This window comes from Fringilla coelebs (assembly GCF_963513975.1).
Source record: "Fringilla coelebs genome assembly, chromosome: 2".
NCBI classification, from domain to species: domain Eukaryota; kingdom Metazoa; phylum Chordata; class Aves; order Passeriformes; family Fringillidae; genus Fringilla; species Fringilla coelebs.
In genome coordinates, this window is record NC_140029.1 from 94,540,888 (window position 1) to 94,554,062 (window position 13,175).

A 13,175-nucleotide genomic window follows, 5' to 3' on the forward strand; every position below is an offset into this window, starting at 1 on the left:
TTTTAAAGATAGTCAAAACTGATGTGAGCACCTGTTGTAATGTGGAAAGAGTAAAATTAATTCAATCAAACAGGTATTAGCCAAGGTTATTTTATATGTGTGTCTGCACATATATGTTATCATGTGTATATTTAGGTATGCATGCTTTCCAATGGACAGTTGTTTTGCAAACAAGCATATTCGGTGGCACCACAGGAAGAATATATGCACAAATGGGTTGTACTGGTGACTGCACCTTAAGGGCAGTTGAAGGCAAATGGGAATCTCCTGTTGGGGAAACCAGCCAAGCCTCTTGTCTAGGAGTTGCATAACTTGAACATGTATAGGTTTGTGTAACAACCCGTTCAGCTGCCAGTGGTTGATAAAATAACTGTAACCATCTTGAGAGTGTGTGGAAGGCTGGAACAAAAACTAGGAGTTGTGTGGATGCCATTGCTTCAGACTCAGGCATGCTGGTGAGCATTGTTTTGTTATTGTTGAACAAAAGTCACCAGTTCTTATGCCTGGTCTGGTGTTCTGCCCTTGAGGCCTCATTGTAACTTGGAAATACAAATTCTAACTGCAGTACTGAAAAGGTGTGTGTTGGTTGTTGAGCTGATGAAAATGGGTGAAGATCAGGTGTCTGCACTGATTCTTTTTCTCAGTTACTTTAATTTCCAAAGATTCTTAATCTCCTGTGGATGCTAACTGGCTAGTGAAGCTCGTCCTTAGTGACTCCTTCTCCTGAAGATATTGTGGGTGGTGGTGTCAGGTGATCCCCTACCATCAAAGGATTTCTCTTGAAGCATGTAAAATATTCAAATTCCCTGGAGCAGGGAAGCAAAAGGAAGGGAACTTCAGTGTGTTCTGTATTCAGCTGAAATCCAGATACCCATCCTGCACAGCCATTTGGTCAGAGTGGCTTTAGAACAACTGAGGGTTACAAATTTAGTTTCCAGTCGGGACAGGATTGATGTTTCTTCCCTGGAAAGCAGCAAAGAGATGTGTAGTATGGTTACTGTAGAGATGTAAAGGAAAATTCCTGCTCTGTATCTCTAGGTGTATTTTCTGAAGTCCTTGAAAGATTTTTCAGAAGCTTCTGGTAACAGTGGTTCTTAATCACATGCTTTATCATTTGCCTTTGGCAAGAATGCTCAATTCTTTCCATTTGAGTGTGGGACCTTGCCTTATTGCCTCAGGGAAGTGTTACTCTGTAATGCATGTCACTTGAGGCTAATTCAACCTGCCACTTGGAAAATGCCCTTGGTGCAGATTGTAGCAGTGCACCATTATCTCAAGCTATTTTTTCATCAGAGGCAGACTGCATCTGCTCTGTATGATCTGTGTGGCCCAAGAGTTTATTTTAGGTTACCATGTGAGGTGGGGTCTTTTTTACCTATAGAGCTGTGATTGGTTTGGTTTCCAGCTGTGTAATGAGTATTTCTCCCATGTCATACCGAAGCCCTAGAAATCACAAGGTCTACAGCAGCTTGAACTAATCAGTGTTGATGCTGCTCTGTTGCTGTTCCTCCACTTGAACAGTTCTGCTGCCTCCCTAGCTCTAACCCCCAAGTTTTCTGCCTGGATCTTGAGCTGCAGTGAGGGTTTGATGTGGCTAAAAACACATGGAAAAGAAGCCTTCATTCAGCTGAAAGCTCCCTGAACCAGGCAATTTTGCAGTCCTGGCTCTAGGGTGGACTTGGGGACATGTGACAAGGAGAGGAAGGAGGTGAGGGAAGGTTGGGATTGTGACAGCTCCAGTTAAAATCAGCTTACATCATAATACAGCCATGCTTGTAAGGTTCTGGAAATGATGACCCAGTGGTTTCAGCAAGATACAGCTGTGAGCATAGGATATGATTATCAGGGGAACTGTGGCTTTGGAATTTCCTTCCTCCACTGTTTTCTAATGCATCATTTTGGTATACATCAGAAATGCTGAAGATCACACACCTCAACCTTTCCACCCTTGAAAAGGGAAAATGATATGAAGGCTTGATTAATTTCTTTTATGAGGTTTGGTTGCTGTATATCACTAGAAGCAGATCAGGCAGAGGGAAAAAAAAAAAAAACATTTTGTAAGCAGTAGGGAATTTTCCCCTTTGAAAAAGAGCTAAAACTTCATTAACATTTCAGCCAGCTTTAAATTAAAATTTGCATCTGAAAATATTCCATAATGTGTTTTGAGTGCCAGTGGGTCATATCAGGGCAGTATCAGCACAAGTTCTTGTGTGTACAGCTTGTGATGTGGCTCCTGTATGGTCAGTAACACTGGTATTGTGCCCCTCATGCTGGAGTGAGAATTCCCATGGAATTAACATTTGGCCTTGTGCAGATCATACAAAACCAGTGTGCCCCCAACCACATGGCTGAGTGGGGCAAACTGAATGGAGCAGATGAGTGCTGGGTCCTGAATTCTACACCTGCTTTGTGTGCAGGCTCACTTGGCCTAGTGCTTTTTACCAAGAATGGTCCTATTCCATCCATTGCAATAGGTCTGTTTACACCAGAAGAGGTTTCTCTTGTAACTCTGAAAATCTCTAATGTTCTCTTGTAATTTCTGTAGGACAGGCCCTTTGAACAGCCACCAGAGTGACTGGGTCATCTTTCACCCGTCCCTACACCAGCGATTGGTGATACTTTAATTTTTCTGCCCCGCTGAGCACAAGTCATTGAGTTTGATATTGGGAGGAGGAGAGGTCAGAAGTGAAGCTAACAGCTCTGCTGTGCAGACAGGACAATTGGGAAAACTGCTCTGTATCCCTAGGTTTTGCATATATGAGAGCATGTAGGCATCTGCAGCATGCAGCCTGAAATTGCTTTTTTTTCTGCAAGGTTTTTATGTGAAGTCTACATGGATTAGATCTGTAGATGTCCAGAGCAATTGGTACCCCAACTGCAGAGCCTTTGGAGAAAAACGCTTTGCTGATTGTATCATGCTTTTGGTAGGGCAGGTGCTGGAGTTCCTGACAACTGTTTTTAAAGGGGTTTCCTTCATGCAAGGTCTTAAAAGATAATTTTCTCCTCTTTTTGTTCCCCCCTCTCTCCTCAGGGAACTAGAGGGCTTGACGCATCCTTTACATCCTGCATTTACTCTGACCGCAGTCCCTCCCTGTTCTCACAAGCGGAGCTCAGCCCTGCTTCCCTTCCTGTTGATTCCCAGTCAGCTACATGGTAAGTTTTCATTATCTCTAGACTTGTTGCCATGAGGTAAAGCTCTGGCAGACTCTCTCTAAAATCCATTAGCACTGGGCATTGAGGGCAGAGCACTTCATGCCCATCAGAGATCGTTCAGTTGTATTCTAGGCTGACTGCAAGGAAAGGAAGATAGTATTGAATTAGCATTGGAGCTGAACTTCAGCATAGATTGTTATAGGAATAAAATATGAAGTAAAATATGTGACAGAATTAAATCCATCAGTTCTAATAAAAGAAACAGAAGAAAGCAAAGAAATATTGGACCCTTAAATCCCATTAACCAGGCCAGAGAGAGAATGCGTTAAAAGGAAGCTGCACTGTATCTTTTTTCATTGTTTGATGAAATAATCTTTTTCACCCTTTAAGTAGTGTGTTTAAAACTCCTAGTATTTCTGAAACAAAGGGAATATACAACCACCGAGCTAGCTGGTTTTTATACCTTCCTTTCTGGGTATTGTCCTTCAGTGCAATACAGAGCCATTTCTTTGTTCTCACAAGCTAGCAGTTAAATTGTATGTAAATGTATGCAAATTAGATGCTGTCTAATAAAGAGAGTCATTAGATGGAAGAAATATTTAGTTTAGGGGGAAAAAAGAGAAGAAAGCAGGTGTATTTTGCAATAGAAAAATGTAAGATTGCAAAAGCCCCTCAAACTTTGGGTGAAGGCTTTTTATAAAGCCATTAAAATATTTTCTAAAAGTCTTGCCCTACTCTTGGTCCTATTTTCTGCATGGTTTTTTTTTGTATATGCACTTCTGTGTTCCTAAAACTCACTGGCTGTGCTATACGTACAGACATGTAAGTATTGCACTCATAAGTATTTTATTTCTTTAAATCACGTAGCTATGAATTTATACACATGTACCTTGTACTAGGGTGTGTTTTCTGCTTACTGAGTAGATAGAGGTGGAATTCATGTGGTAAATTTTATTTTCATAGATTGGTTTATTCATCGTATGCCCTGACTGGGTACCTTTTCTCACTAAATCATCTTCCTCCATTTTGTCAACCCTCTTCTCAACAATTTTAAAGCTTTATTTTTTCCCCTATTTTATTTATTCACCAGTACTCAGTGCCAGATGCATTTCTATTCTTTCACTTACATTTTCTGCCAAGTTATCCCTTTTGAGGTATGGATCTGATTTAAGCCTGAAGCAGCAGTGACCTTTCTAAACATGAAGTTGCAGCTTTACTGTCAGGGGTCATAACACTAAAATGCTCAGAATGTGAAGCTTTGTGTCATCCAAAACTGGAGATTCCACACCTATGGGTGGAGCACTTGTATCCGTCTAGGTTCTGAAAGATTTGAAATATATGAACCTTATTTTCTTGCCACTTCTAAGGAGATGAAATTTGAGACTTGCCTCTCTCTATGTTTTGAATTTCTACTCCTGATCTTTCAGCACTTCTGTTTGAGTGGACCAGTATACAAAGGTGATATGGCTCAATTATCTTCAAGTATTCATTGTATTTTGTTTCTGATGGGCAGTTAGCGTGGTTTCAGGCAAAGACAATAGCTGTATGTCAACTTGCCTATTTTTTCTGTTGCAGTTTTGCAAGTCTGGAAGTCTAAAGACATATATGTATATGTGTATAAAATATATGTATATAAAAATAATGTTGTTTAAATATTTACATACAAAGCCAAAGGATTGGCTTCCTTCCCAGAATTACTGGAACTACCTTCCCCAGGAACATTTGGACTTGAGAAATCTCTACAGCAACACATTTTTACTGAAACTAAACAACTTGTGAAGTGAGTAACTAGCTCTGCACCCTTCATTGTTCATATGGGTTCTTTAGCTTAGAGTGATGGAGAGACCTCTCTGCATGGGTAGTTCATTTCCAGCTAATTATGATAAGATTATCTTTTATTGCCATTCCCATCCCTCAGTTCCTCATTGGCTTATTTTATGAGAGAGATCTTACACGGGAAGCTTGGACAGAGTGGGAATATGTTTGCCACAGTTCTAGGACAGGTCCATGCTGCATCTGAGCAGTGTGTGCAGTGTGGACAGCTAAAGAGCAGTCAGACTGATCACTCAGAACAAGCTGACCCCCAGCTGCCCAGTGTCCCAGCCACCCTGGCCCTAGTGGTCAGCACAGAAGCCACAAAGTGTCTGCTACCCAGTGGGAAATGTAGGCAGGGTGATTTTAAGGGCATGGTGGGGGTTTGGCAGTGAATATTTCAGGTACTCTTTAAGGCATGATAGAAGATTGTGAGGAATGCAAAGGAAATCTGAGCTGCAATATAAGGATGCTAGAGATGAGGTTAAATTGAGGACTAACATGGGATATATTGGTGACTAGGAGGGATGAACCCACATTAGCAAGCAGAAAATGTTGGTGTTTTACTGACTCACTTGGGGCACCACTCTTCCAAGCAGTTTGGTATTGAATGTCCAGGAGAACTGAGTCATATGTGATGCAGGCATTTAACGTGGATTTTTACACAGTTTGCAATCTAGGTACGTGTAGTTATGCACATTCTTCAGATTTTTGGAGGTGGTGATTAATCTTGAAACCCTAATTGGGAGATTTACACTGGACATGGGACAGGCTAGCAAACAAAGTACCTTCTGTCTCTCACATTATTGATCAGGTTGCAAAAAATACACATAGATGAGTGATACTCAGATGGGGGGAGAACGTTGTAGGCTTAGGGGCAGGGATCTGATGAATTCCATATTCCTTCCCATGCTTCCTGTGGTCTGGAATAATTGTTCGGGGCAGGAGAGAATTCAGTGCCTACCTACTTTTGAGGCTATGCATCTTGCTGCCTTATCCATCTCAACGATAACAATAATACAGCTTTCCTGCTCTTGAAGTACATTACAAAAGTATATATATGCATTAAAAGATGCGAGGCTTCTGTGTCTTGTGATGATGAATCCAATAACAGTATAGTAGACAGATATGAGAGCCAAACCCCTGGTGTATCAGATCAGGCATCCATCCTGTTAATGTCTTCAGCTTCAGCAGTGGGAGGCACAAGAAATCCTAAGTTGTAATAGTGGAACAACTAATTTTTTTCCTTAGTGATCTTGATAGTAAATGAGGATTTTTAAAGCTGTACCTCTCAGGAGCTTGTGCAACTTTAAAGAAATAGTTTTAAGAAATAAAATATGCCACACTAAACTAATCCTAGAGCTAACGAACAGGCATTGGGACTAGCAGCTTTTGCTATTACCTACTGCTTATTATTGTTATTATTATTATTTCTTTTTAATTATGCAAAGTGCTAATCAGTTTGATTATGCACAGTGCTAATCAGGTTAATTATGCAAAGTGCTAATCAGTTATTCTCTAAGCACACGAGGAGAGCAGAGGTGCTGGCAGTGAATGGTGGTTCTAGATGGGGGTAGTCACGGCAGTCATTCCTTGTTAAAAGAGGAGTAGGTGAGATGATAGGGGTTTTTGCTTCCATTAAAAAGTAAATAATAAAAAATAAGGAAGCCGTGAGGGGGATAGTTCTGATGGGGTAATTCTTCTTTCACAGCAAGGCAGACTTTTTTTCCAAGTCAGCTCATGCTGTTGGATAATTTCTGTAGGAGTTGAGTGCACTGATTTGGGCAAGTGTATTGCAGGGAAGTCTTTTAATGGCAAGGGTGCAAGGTGCGCCCACTTAATAGGTCGGGGTGCATAACTAGAAAAATCACAAATTAAGGGAGTTTGGTCAATCTAACAGAGTCACCTTTTAAGCACTGGTAAGTGGGATAGTGATAATGTAAGGTGGATGGCAGCTGTTCATGTGTTATTCTGGCTGAAGATCCTGTATGCGCATACAAAATGTGTTTCTTTCTGTGTATTGCCTTTCAAAGCTGCAGGAATGTAGGGTTCCTTATCAGTGGAATGTATGTTAGGCTGTGTTTCTTCTTCCCCTTTAACACTAAATTAAAAACTAGAATTTTGGATTCCTGTTAAACAAGATCTGTTTTCACTAAGCTATGTTCTCCCATCAATTACAGAAGATTCAGTGTGTCTCTCTTACTATGCTCAGTGTCTAATATCTAACCAGCATTCCTTATTTGATTATGTTTCAGTATTGGTGTGGGATACATAAGCAGTACTTTTTTCAGTTAGTAATGGGGATGACATTCCCAGAGCAGAAAGCTCCTTGCTCATAAAGTCCTGGGTAAAGGATCTTAAGAGATTTTTGAAGTCATTAAAACAAAAGACTGTTTCATATAAGGCCATCGGTACTAGAAGGTTACTACACCAGCAATGCAAGAGAAGTTTTCCTTGAAAAATTAAGCATTGAAGGCACTAACTTATGGGGAGGCATGACAAACTTTAAAGTGCATTTAGGGTAGGAAGTAAAGCAAAGAATCACTAATATATGGCTTAAGCCAAAGCCTGAAAATTAATATTTCCTTCTTGGCTTTGTGACTACCCCACAAGACACTGATCCTTAAAACAAGTTTACTACCAAATATGTGGTCACAGATGTTCATCTATTCTTATAAATTCTGGTGTTAGAAATCTAGACAAATCAATCATTCAGCATCAAGTCTAGTGCCTTAGATCTGGAGGAGGGGAGTACGTGATGAAAATAACTTAAGTGAGAGGGGGACACACCAGACACAGTGTCCTGAGACTACTCTGCATGCTTTGCTGTCTGAGCATCCACATCTTTTCAAGTGGGAGTCAAATCCTGAGAAAAGAAAACACAGAAGGTTTCATTTTCCTGTGGATATTTCTCTGTAGTATCTTAAAGCTTCTGTAGAATCAGAAGACCTTTGGAAAGCCAGCAGCATAAACGCCACTACATAGTATTTGCCTCTTAGGAATATAAATCTACCTGAGACATAATCATAACCTCTGTTGAATTTCACCATCTCAGATGGCTGTCCTTCTGATGAATTGAGGAACTAGAAAAGCAAAACTCACATTCTGCTGCTAATCCTACTGCTGTCTTTGTAACCCTGATAAATTGCATTTCCTTGATGGCAAAGTATGGTTGATGACATAGACCTAAGGCAGTGGAGGTGGTTTGTGAGGCAAGCATATTGTTTGCAAAGTACTTTGATATCTCTGAACTAAGGGGTTATAGAAATCCTGTGTACTGTGGGGAATTGTATTATTAAGAACCATCACCAAATCTTGTGATATTGTGTAAATTAGTGCAAGATGGCGCCAAAATAGTTTGTGTATAAAGAGCGAAGTAAGTGGATGGAGAAAACTTAGTTGCCTTGACATGAAGCTAATGAATTAGCAGCAAATGAGGAAACCCCAACAAGGAAATCTGTGCCTCCTGTGCTTGAAGAAGTGTGCCCTGAGTGAACAGGGAAGTTAATTGTTTGTATGGCAGAAAGTCATTGCTTCAAAACTCCTTTTGCATTTTCTTGAGGACCCGGTGTTCAGAGGTGCAGGCTATCTGCTACTCAACCCAGTAGGAGTTGAATCTGCTCATTGGCATTCACACAACTGGGAGCTGGTGGAGAATTAATAACAATAAGATTTTAAACGTTCAGCCTGACCTTTTAAAGTTACTGACCTGCATTCAGGTTACAAATACACAGCAATTTTCTCTTGAGCTGCAAAGATTCTAAATGTTAAATCAGTAACTCAATCAGACTAGCAGCCCTTCTCCTCTCTGTTCTCTCGTGCCTAGCTGCCATGACTGGAGTAAAGGAACAAGAAAACTATCTAAACATATCCATATCTTACTGTGACACCAGTACTTGGAAGAAGCCCCATGACATAAACTAACACAAAGTGACACATTGTTTAAAAAGTTGTTTCGAATGTCTTCTCCCATTGATCTTCTTTAAGGAAGATAAATAAACACTGTGTGTGGTGCAGCCAGATTGAGTATTTTTGCTCCTACAAATGTTTATACATTCTCTGGTGGTTGTTTGTAATGCTGTTTGTTGACTGTAAATTCCAGACCTGCATGTTTGTAATGTATACATTTACAGGAGCAGTGCAGTTTTGGGAGTGCAGTCAGGGTAGTGCCTCTTAGGAACACTACCAGGTGAATGGTGGGAGTTTAGTTTTTCTCCTCTTTCCAAAGTAGTGAATTTGTCTTTGCACTCCCAGTGAAAGGGATGGCTGTGGTGGCAGGAACTTCAGTAAAGCAGGACTTTCAGGTCCATGAGGAAAGCTATAGGATTTGTCTGCTAGCATCAAGTTTTGGGGTTTTTTACCTTTTCATTTAATTAACAAAGAACGCTATTGCACTGTCAGTTCATTCAGTGGTGATGAGGATGATGTGTGTTTTCTCACAGGAGGAAGTGACTGAGGTTGTTACCGATGACAAAATTCCTGTTGGCTGAGACCCCTCCTGCCCCTCTGTTCCTGTTTCACAGTTCTCTCCCCGGTCTTTGAAAAACATCATCCCTTTCTCACTTATTGTTATTATCAGCATCTTAATCCCCGGGGCAGTGGGATTGTGTAGAAGATTTGGGGAATGATGCAGGCACTTTCTTCCACTAAACTGAATGAGCATAGCTGCCTGAACATAATGTATGCGTAGGAAGAGTTCAACTTAATCAGTCACCATTTCTCATATTAGGTGGAATTTCCCTTGAACCCGTGCTTCTGTTGTGTTTGTGTAAGTTAAAATTATATGTTTTGGCTGTTCCAACTTGCCTTGCACTTTCCTTTCTGCTCTCTCATGCACTTTATCTACATTTATTAGACTCTGGTTTCGCTGCCTTGCAGTTACCATCGCAGAAACCACTCTCAATTGAGTATGAGCTTTATTAACATGTAACAAATTTTAATTAGTTTTAGTAGCTTTAAACATAAGTTTTAGGAGAGCTGCTTCTGCCTCAGGTGGGCTGTTTATAAATCTGCTACTAGAAAAAAACATTTGGTTTTGCCCATGCTAAAATCTGATAACATCTAAGAGTTCTTTTGTCTTCATGGCTTGGAATGAAATCCACTGTAGGACCTCTGTGTCAGGGAAGTTTGGTTTTATTTGTTCTACTCTATGCTTGTGCATCTCGCCACCCTGGCAATAGCTGTTCCATGAAAATAAGAAGGACCTACTGCAATTATGAGCTTCTTAATGAAGCCTCTCAAAAGGCAGAGGTCTGTCTGGTGTTCCTGCAGCTCACCATACTGTTGATGGCCACAAAGCCCTGATATGTTGGTACGTAGAAGATGCTCTTTTTCACTTGGCTGTTTGGAAATTCAGGGAATTAAATGCATGGGGGGGGAAAAAAAGTGAAATAATATTTCATTTACCTAAAGTCACACCTGTGAACACTGGAACTGAAATTGACAGAGGAACCTTAATTCGATTTTCCTGTGCTTTTCGAGTTTTTATGTGATCACATGCTGGTTTTGGTGGGAACCAGTCTTCTCATAAAACACCTGATGGACCTGGTCTGTGGTAGAATAATTCCAGAGATCTTTTAGTAAGAGGATGTCTTCTTTAGGGCCAGTTGCCTCACTTACTGCAAACACTGACAATTGTTTAGTAAATGAGGCAGAACATAGCAGAAAAGAAAAGGGTGCTTTTATTCTCAATATTACGGTAAGAGCATGCCTGTGCTTAAAGCAAAAAATGAGCTTGAATTGAGTTGCTTGTAAAATCAGACATCTTTTGGTGGGTTGCAAAGCAAGCTAGTATTTCTACTTTCTCTTACCAGTTGACTTATTTGTTTTAACTCTTCACTATTTCTACCTTTCAAAACATTCTGTTTGATTTCCTTTAAAGAAAGAAATAAAGTCAATACCAGTAGTTACAGCCTACCCCGGTCTTGCATCACTTTTCTGGTATGTGAAAGACTTTTTTTTTCCTTTTTTTGTTTTTTTTTTTTTTTTCTTACTCTCCCTATGAAATTGCAGTTTCCAGGATTTTACTTTCAGTTGGTAGGAAATGCACTATGTTCCACATTTATTTGCTGACAAAAGTGCACACAACTCTTCCTGACACTTTGACAGTTTAGTGGGAGATGCAGTTCTAAGTTGAATGTGTCTGTCTGTAGCCAGGTCCGTTTTCTAAGCACTGGGAATTCAGCTGTTTTCTTGCGAATTCTTTATTTCATATTTTATTACTTCAGAGTGAATACAAAGAGTGCTTGTTTCTTTCTTTCTTTCTTCCTTTCTTTCTTTTTCTTTTTTTTTTTTTCCCTCCAGTTGACACAATCAGTATTATTTGAAGGAAAAAAAATTACACACAGAATGGGAAATAGGGTGGGAAAATGTAATAGGAACTGCAAATCTTTTCTGTCTTGTCTGAGTAAATGAGAGCTGATGAGAGATGCTGCACAATGAGGTCTAGGGAATGCTTGCTGAACTGGTATATAAAGATTGTTTCATTTTGCTTCATTTCATTTTACTGTATTGAATTTGAAAGGGAAAATTGCAGCGGACATGAAAGTTTGCTGTAGAAACACCTTTGGTTGCAGTACCCTTGACGTGAACCTGGGCAAACATGAAAAGGAACGTTAAATAAAGTAGTGTATGAATTGTGTAGGTGTGCTTCAGAAGCTAGTTTTTGAAGAGTGCCCTTTCACAATGAGTGGCCCTGCCTCTCAGGTTATTCTGCTACTTCTGTTTTTAATCTCTTAAGGTGTCATCTTGGGTTGTCTTTTGGTTTTTTTTTAATTTGGTCGTGGGGAAGAGAAGTCAAAACCATACTGTTTTGCAAGACTGTGTGGTAGCATTTTTGACTGCCAGTTTTCAAGAAGACTGGAAGATGATTTCTTTCCCCATATATGCCCACCTAAAGGTTCTTCTTCCCTTTTCAGATGAATATAACTCAGGGGAACTTGGTTCTAGGTGGAATACTACTACAGCAATGCACTCCTCAACAGACAGTTTTACTTTTACCTTGCATGTTACAAGCTGCAGTGCCTCTGTCCAACTGGAGTAACTGCACATTGTTTGCTGGAAGGAGCAGGTGTGAATCAGGATAATCTGAATTTTTTTTTTTTCTTGTGCTACCTTAGGCATTGTTAATTCTCAAAAAAAAGTAGGGTTTTTTATGCCTAAGTCAAAGTCAGTTGATTGTGTCTGAAGTAATGCATCACGAACAGCAAACATTGCTGCGTAATAGCTCTGACAATGCACAATATAAGATTTGACACTCCTGCCAGAGCCATTACCCTTGGGAGAGATCTTTGATGATAAAACATCTAAAATTTAAACATTTTTCTAATCTAAATATGTAAATTGTAATGTTCAGAAGCAAGATTCAGCATCCCTATCTTCAGAGTCCAGCTGGTGTGCTCTCATGGCAGGTTTGTGTCATGAGCAGGTTTAAGACTCTTCTCCTGGAAAAGCTTTTTCCCATCTGGAAACTTCTGGATTTCTGTGAGGTAGGCATGCTTGGCAAGCATTTGACTGGAAAGCATTATGCTTTGTACACACCTTCCCTAATCAAAGTCCTAGAGAGTGAAGAGGTGGGAGTAACATTGGTGGGCACTGGAAGAGAAACAAAGGGGGGTGGTTTTACTTTTCTCCAAGCAAAGGGGTGGTTTAATGGCATTGTGTAACATAGCTCTTCTGCTGCTCTGAGGGTTAGGGAACGATTGGGTGGGTTATTTAATTCCTCCCCCCTCCGCCCCTGCCATTAGCACTGCCTCAGAATGGAGACCTGCAAGTGCAAGGGTACCCACAGGGGTGTCAGTGACTCTGGATGTGATTCATCCCAGGGAGCGTCGGTCAGCTCAGTAGCTAAAGCCTGGGTGTTGCTAAGTGCCATGGATTCATGATCCTCTTTCAAGCACAGTCCATTTCTTTTCATGGCTGTGGTTTTGGAAGTGGAATGGTTCCCCATTGGGGTTTTTTTTCCAGATAAACTTCATAGGCTCAGACAAGGAAATCTTGGATAACAGAAGAGAAGTGACAAAACCAAAATTCTTCTCGACCTAGGAGTGGATGGCTCATGGAAAAGGGACAAAGTTTTCCAGTGTCATGAGTAGATGTAATGGCTATGGAGCATTAAGAAAAGATCTAAGAATTTAAAAGCTGATTGAAATGCAGAACATGTTGGGATATATGGGGGATGGGGTAAGGCAATCACTCTTTCCCGTAAATTT

At 40.4% G+C, this 13,175-nt stretch overlaps 1 protein-coding gene across 3 annotated transcripts in view; it reads left to right on the forward strand.

Annotated features, from left to right (window-relative positions):
- Positions 1-13,175, forward strand: part of ZBTB20 (zinc finger and BTB domain containing 20) — a 473,573-nt gene that overhangs the window by 118,872 nt on the left and 341,526 nt on the right. For all 3 annotated transcript variants that reach the window (XR_014616920.1, XM_084225372.1, XM_084225373.1), the window contains one exon: positions 3,032-3,153. The gene's annotated coding sequence lies outside the window, so the exon portion shown is untranslated. The remainder of the gene's footprint in view (positions 1-3,031; positions 3,154-13,175) is intronic.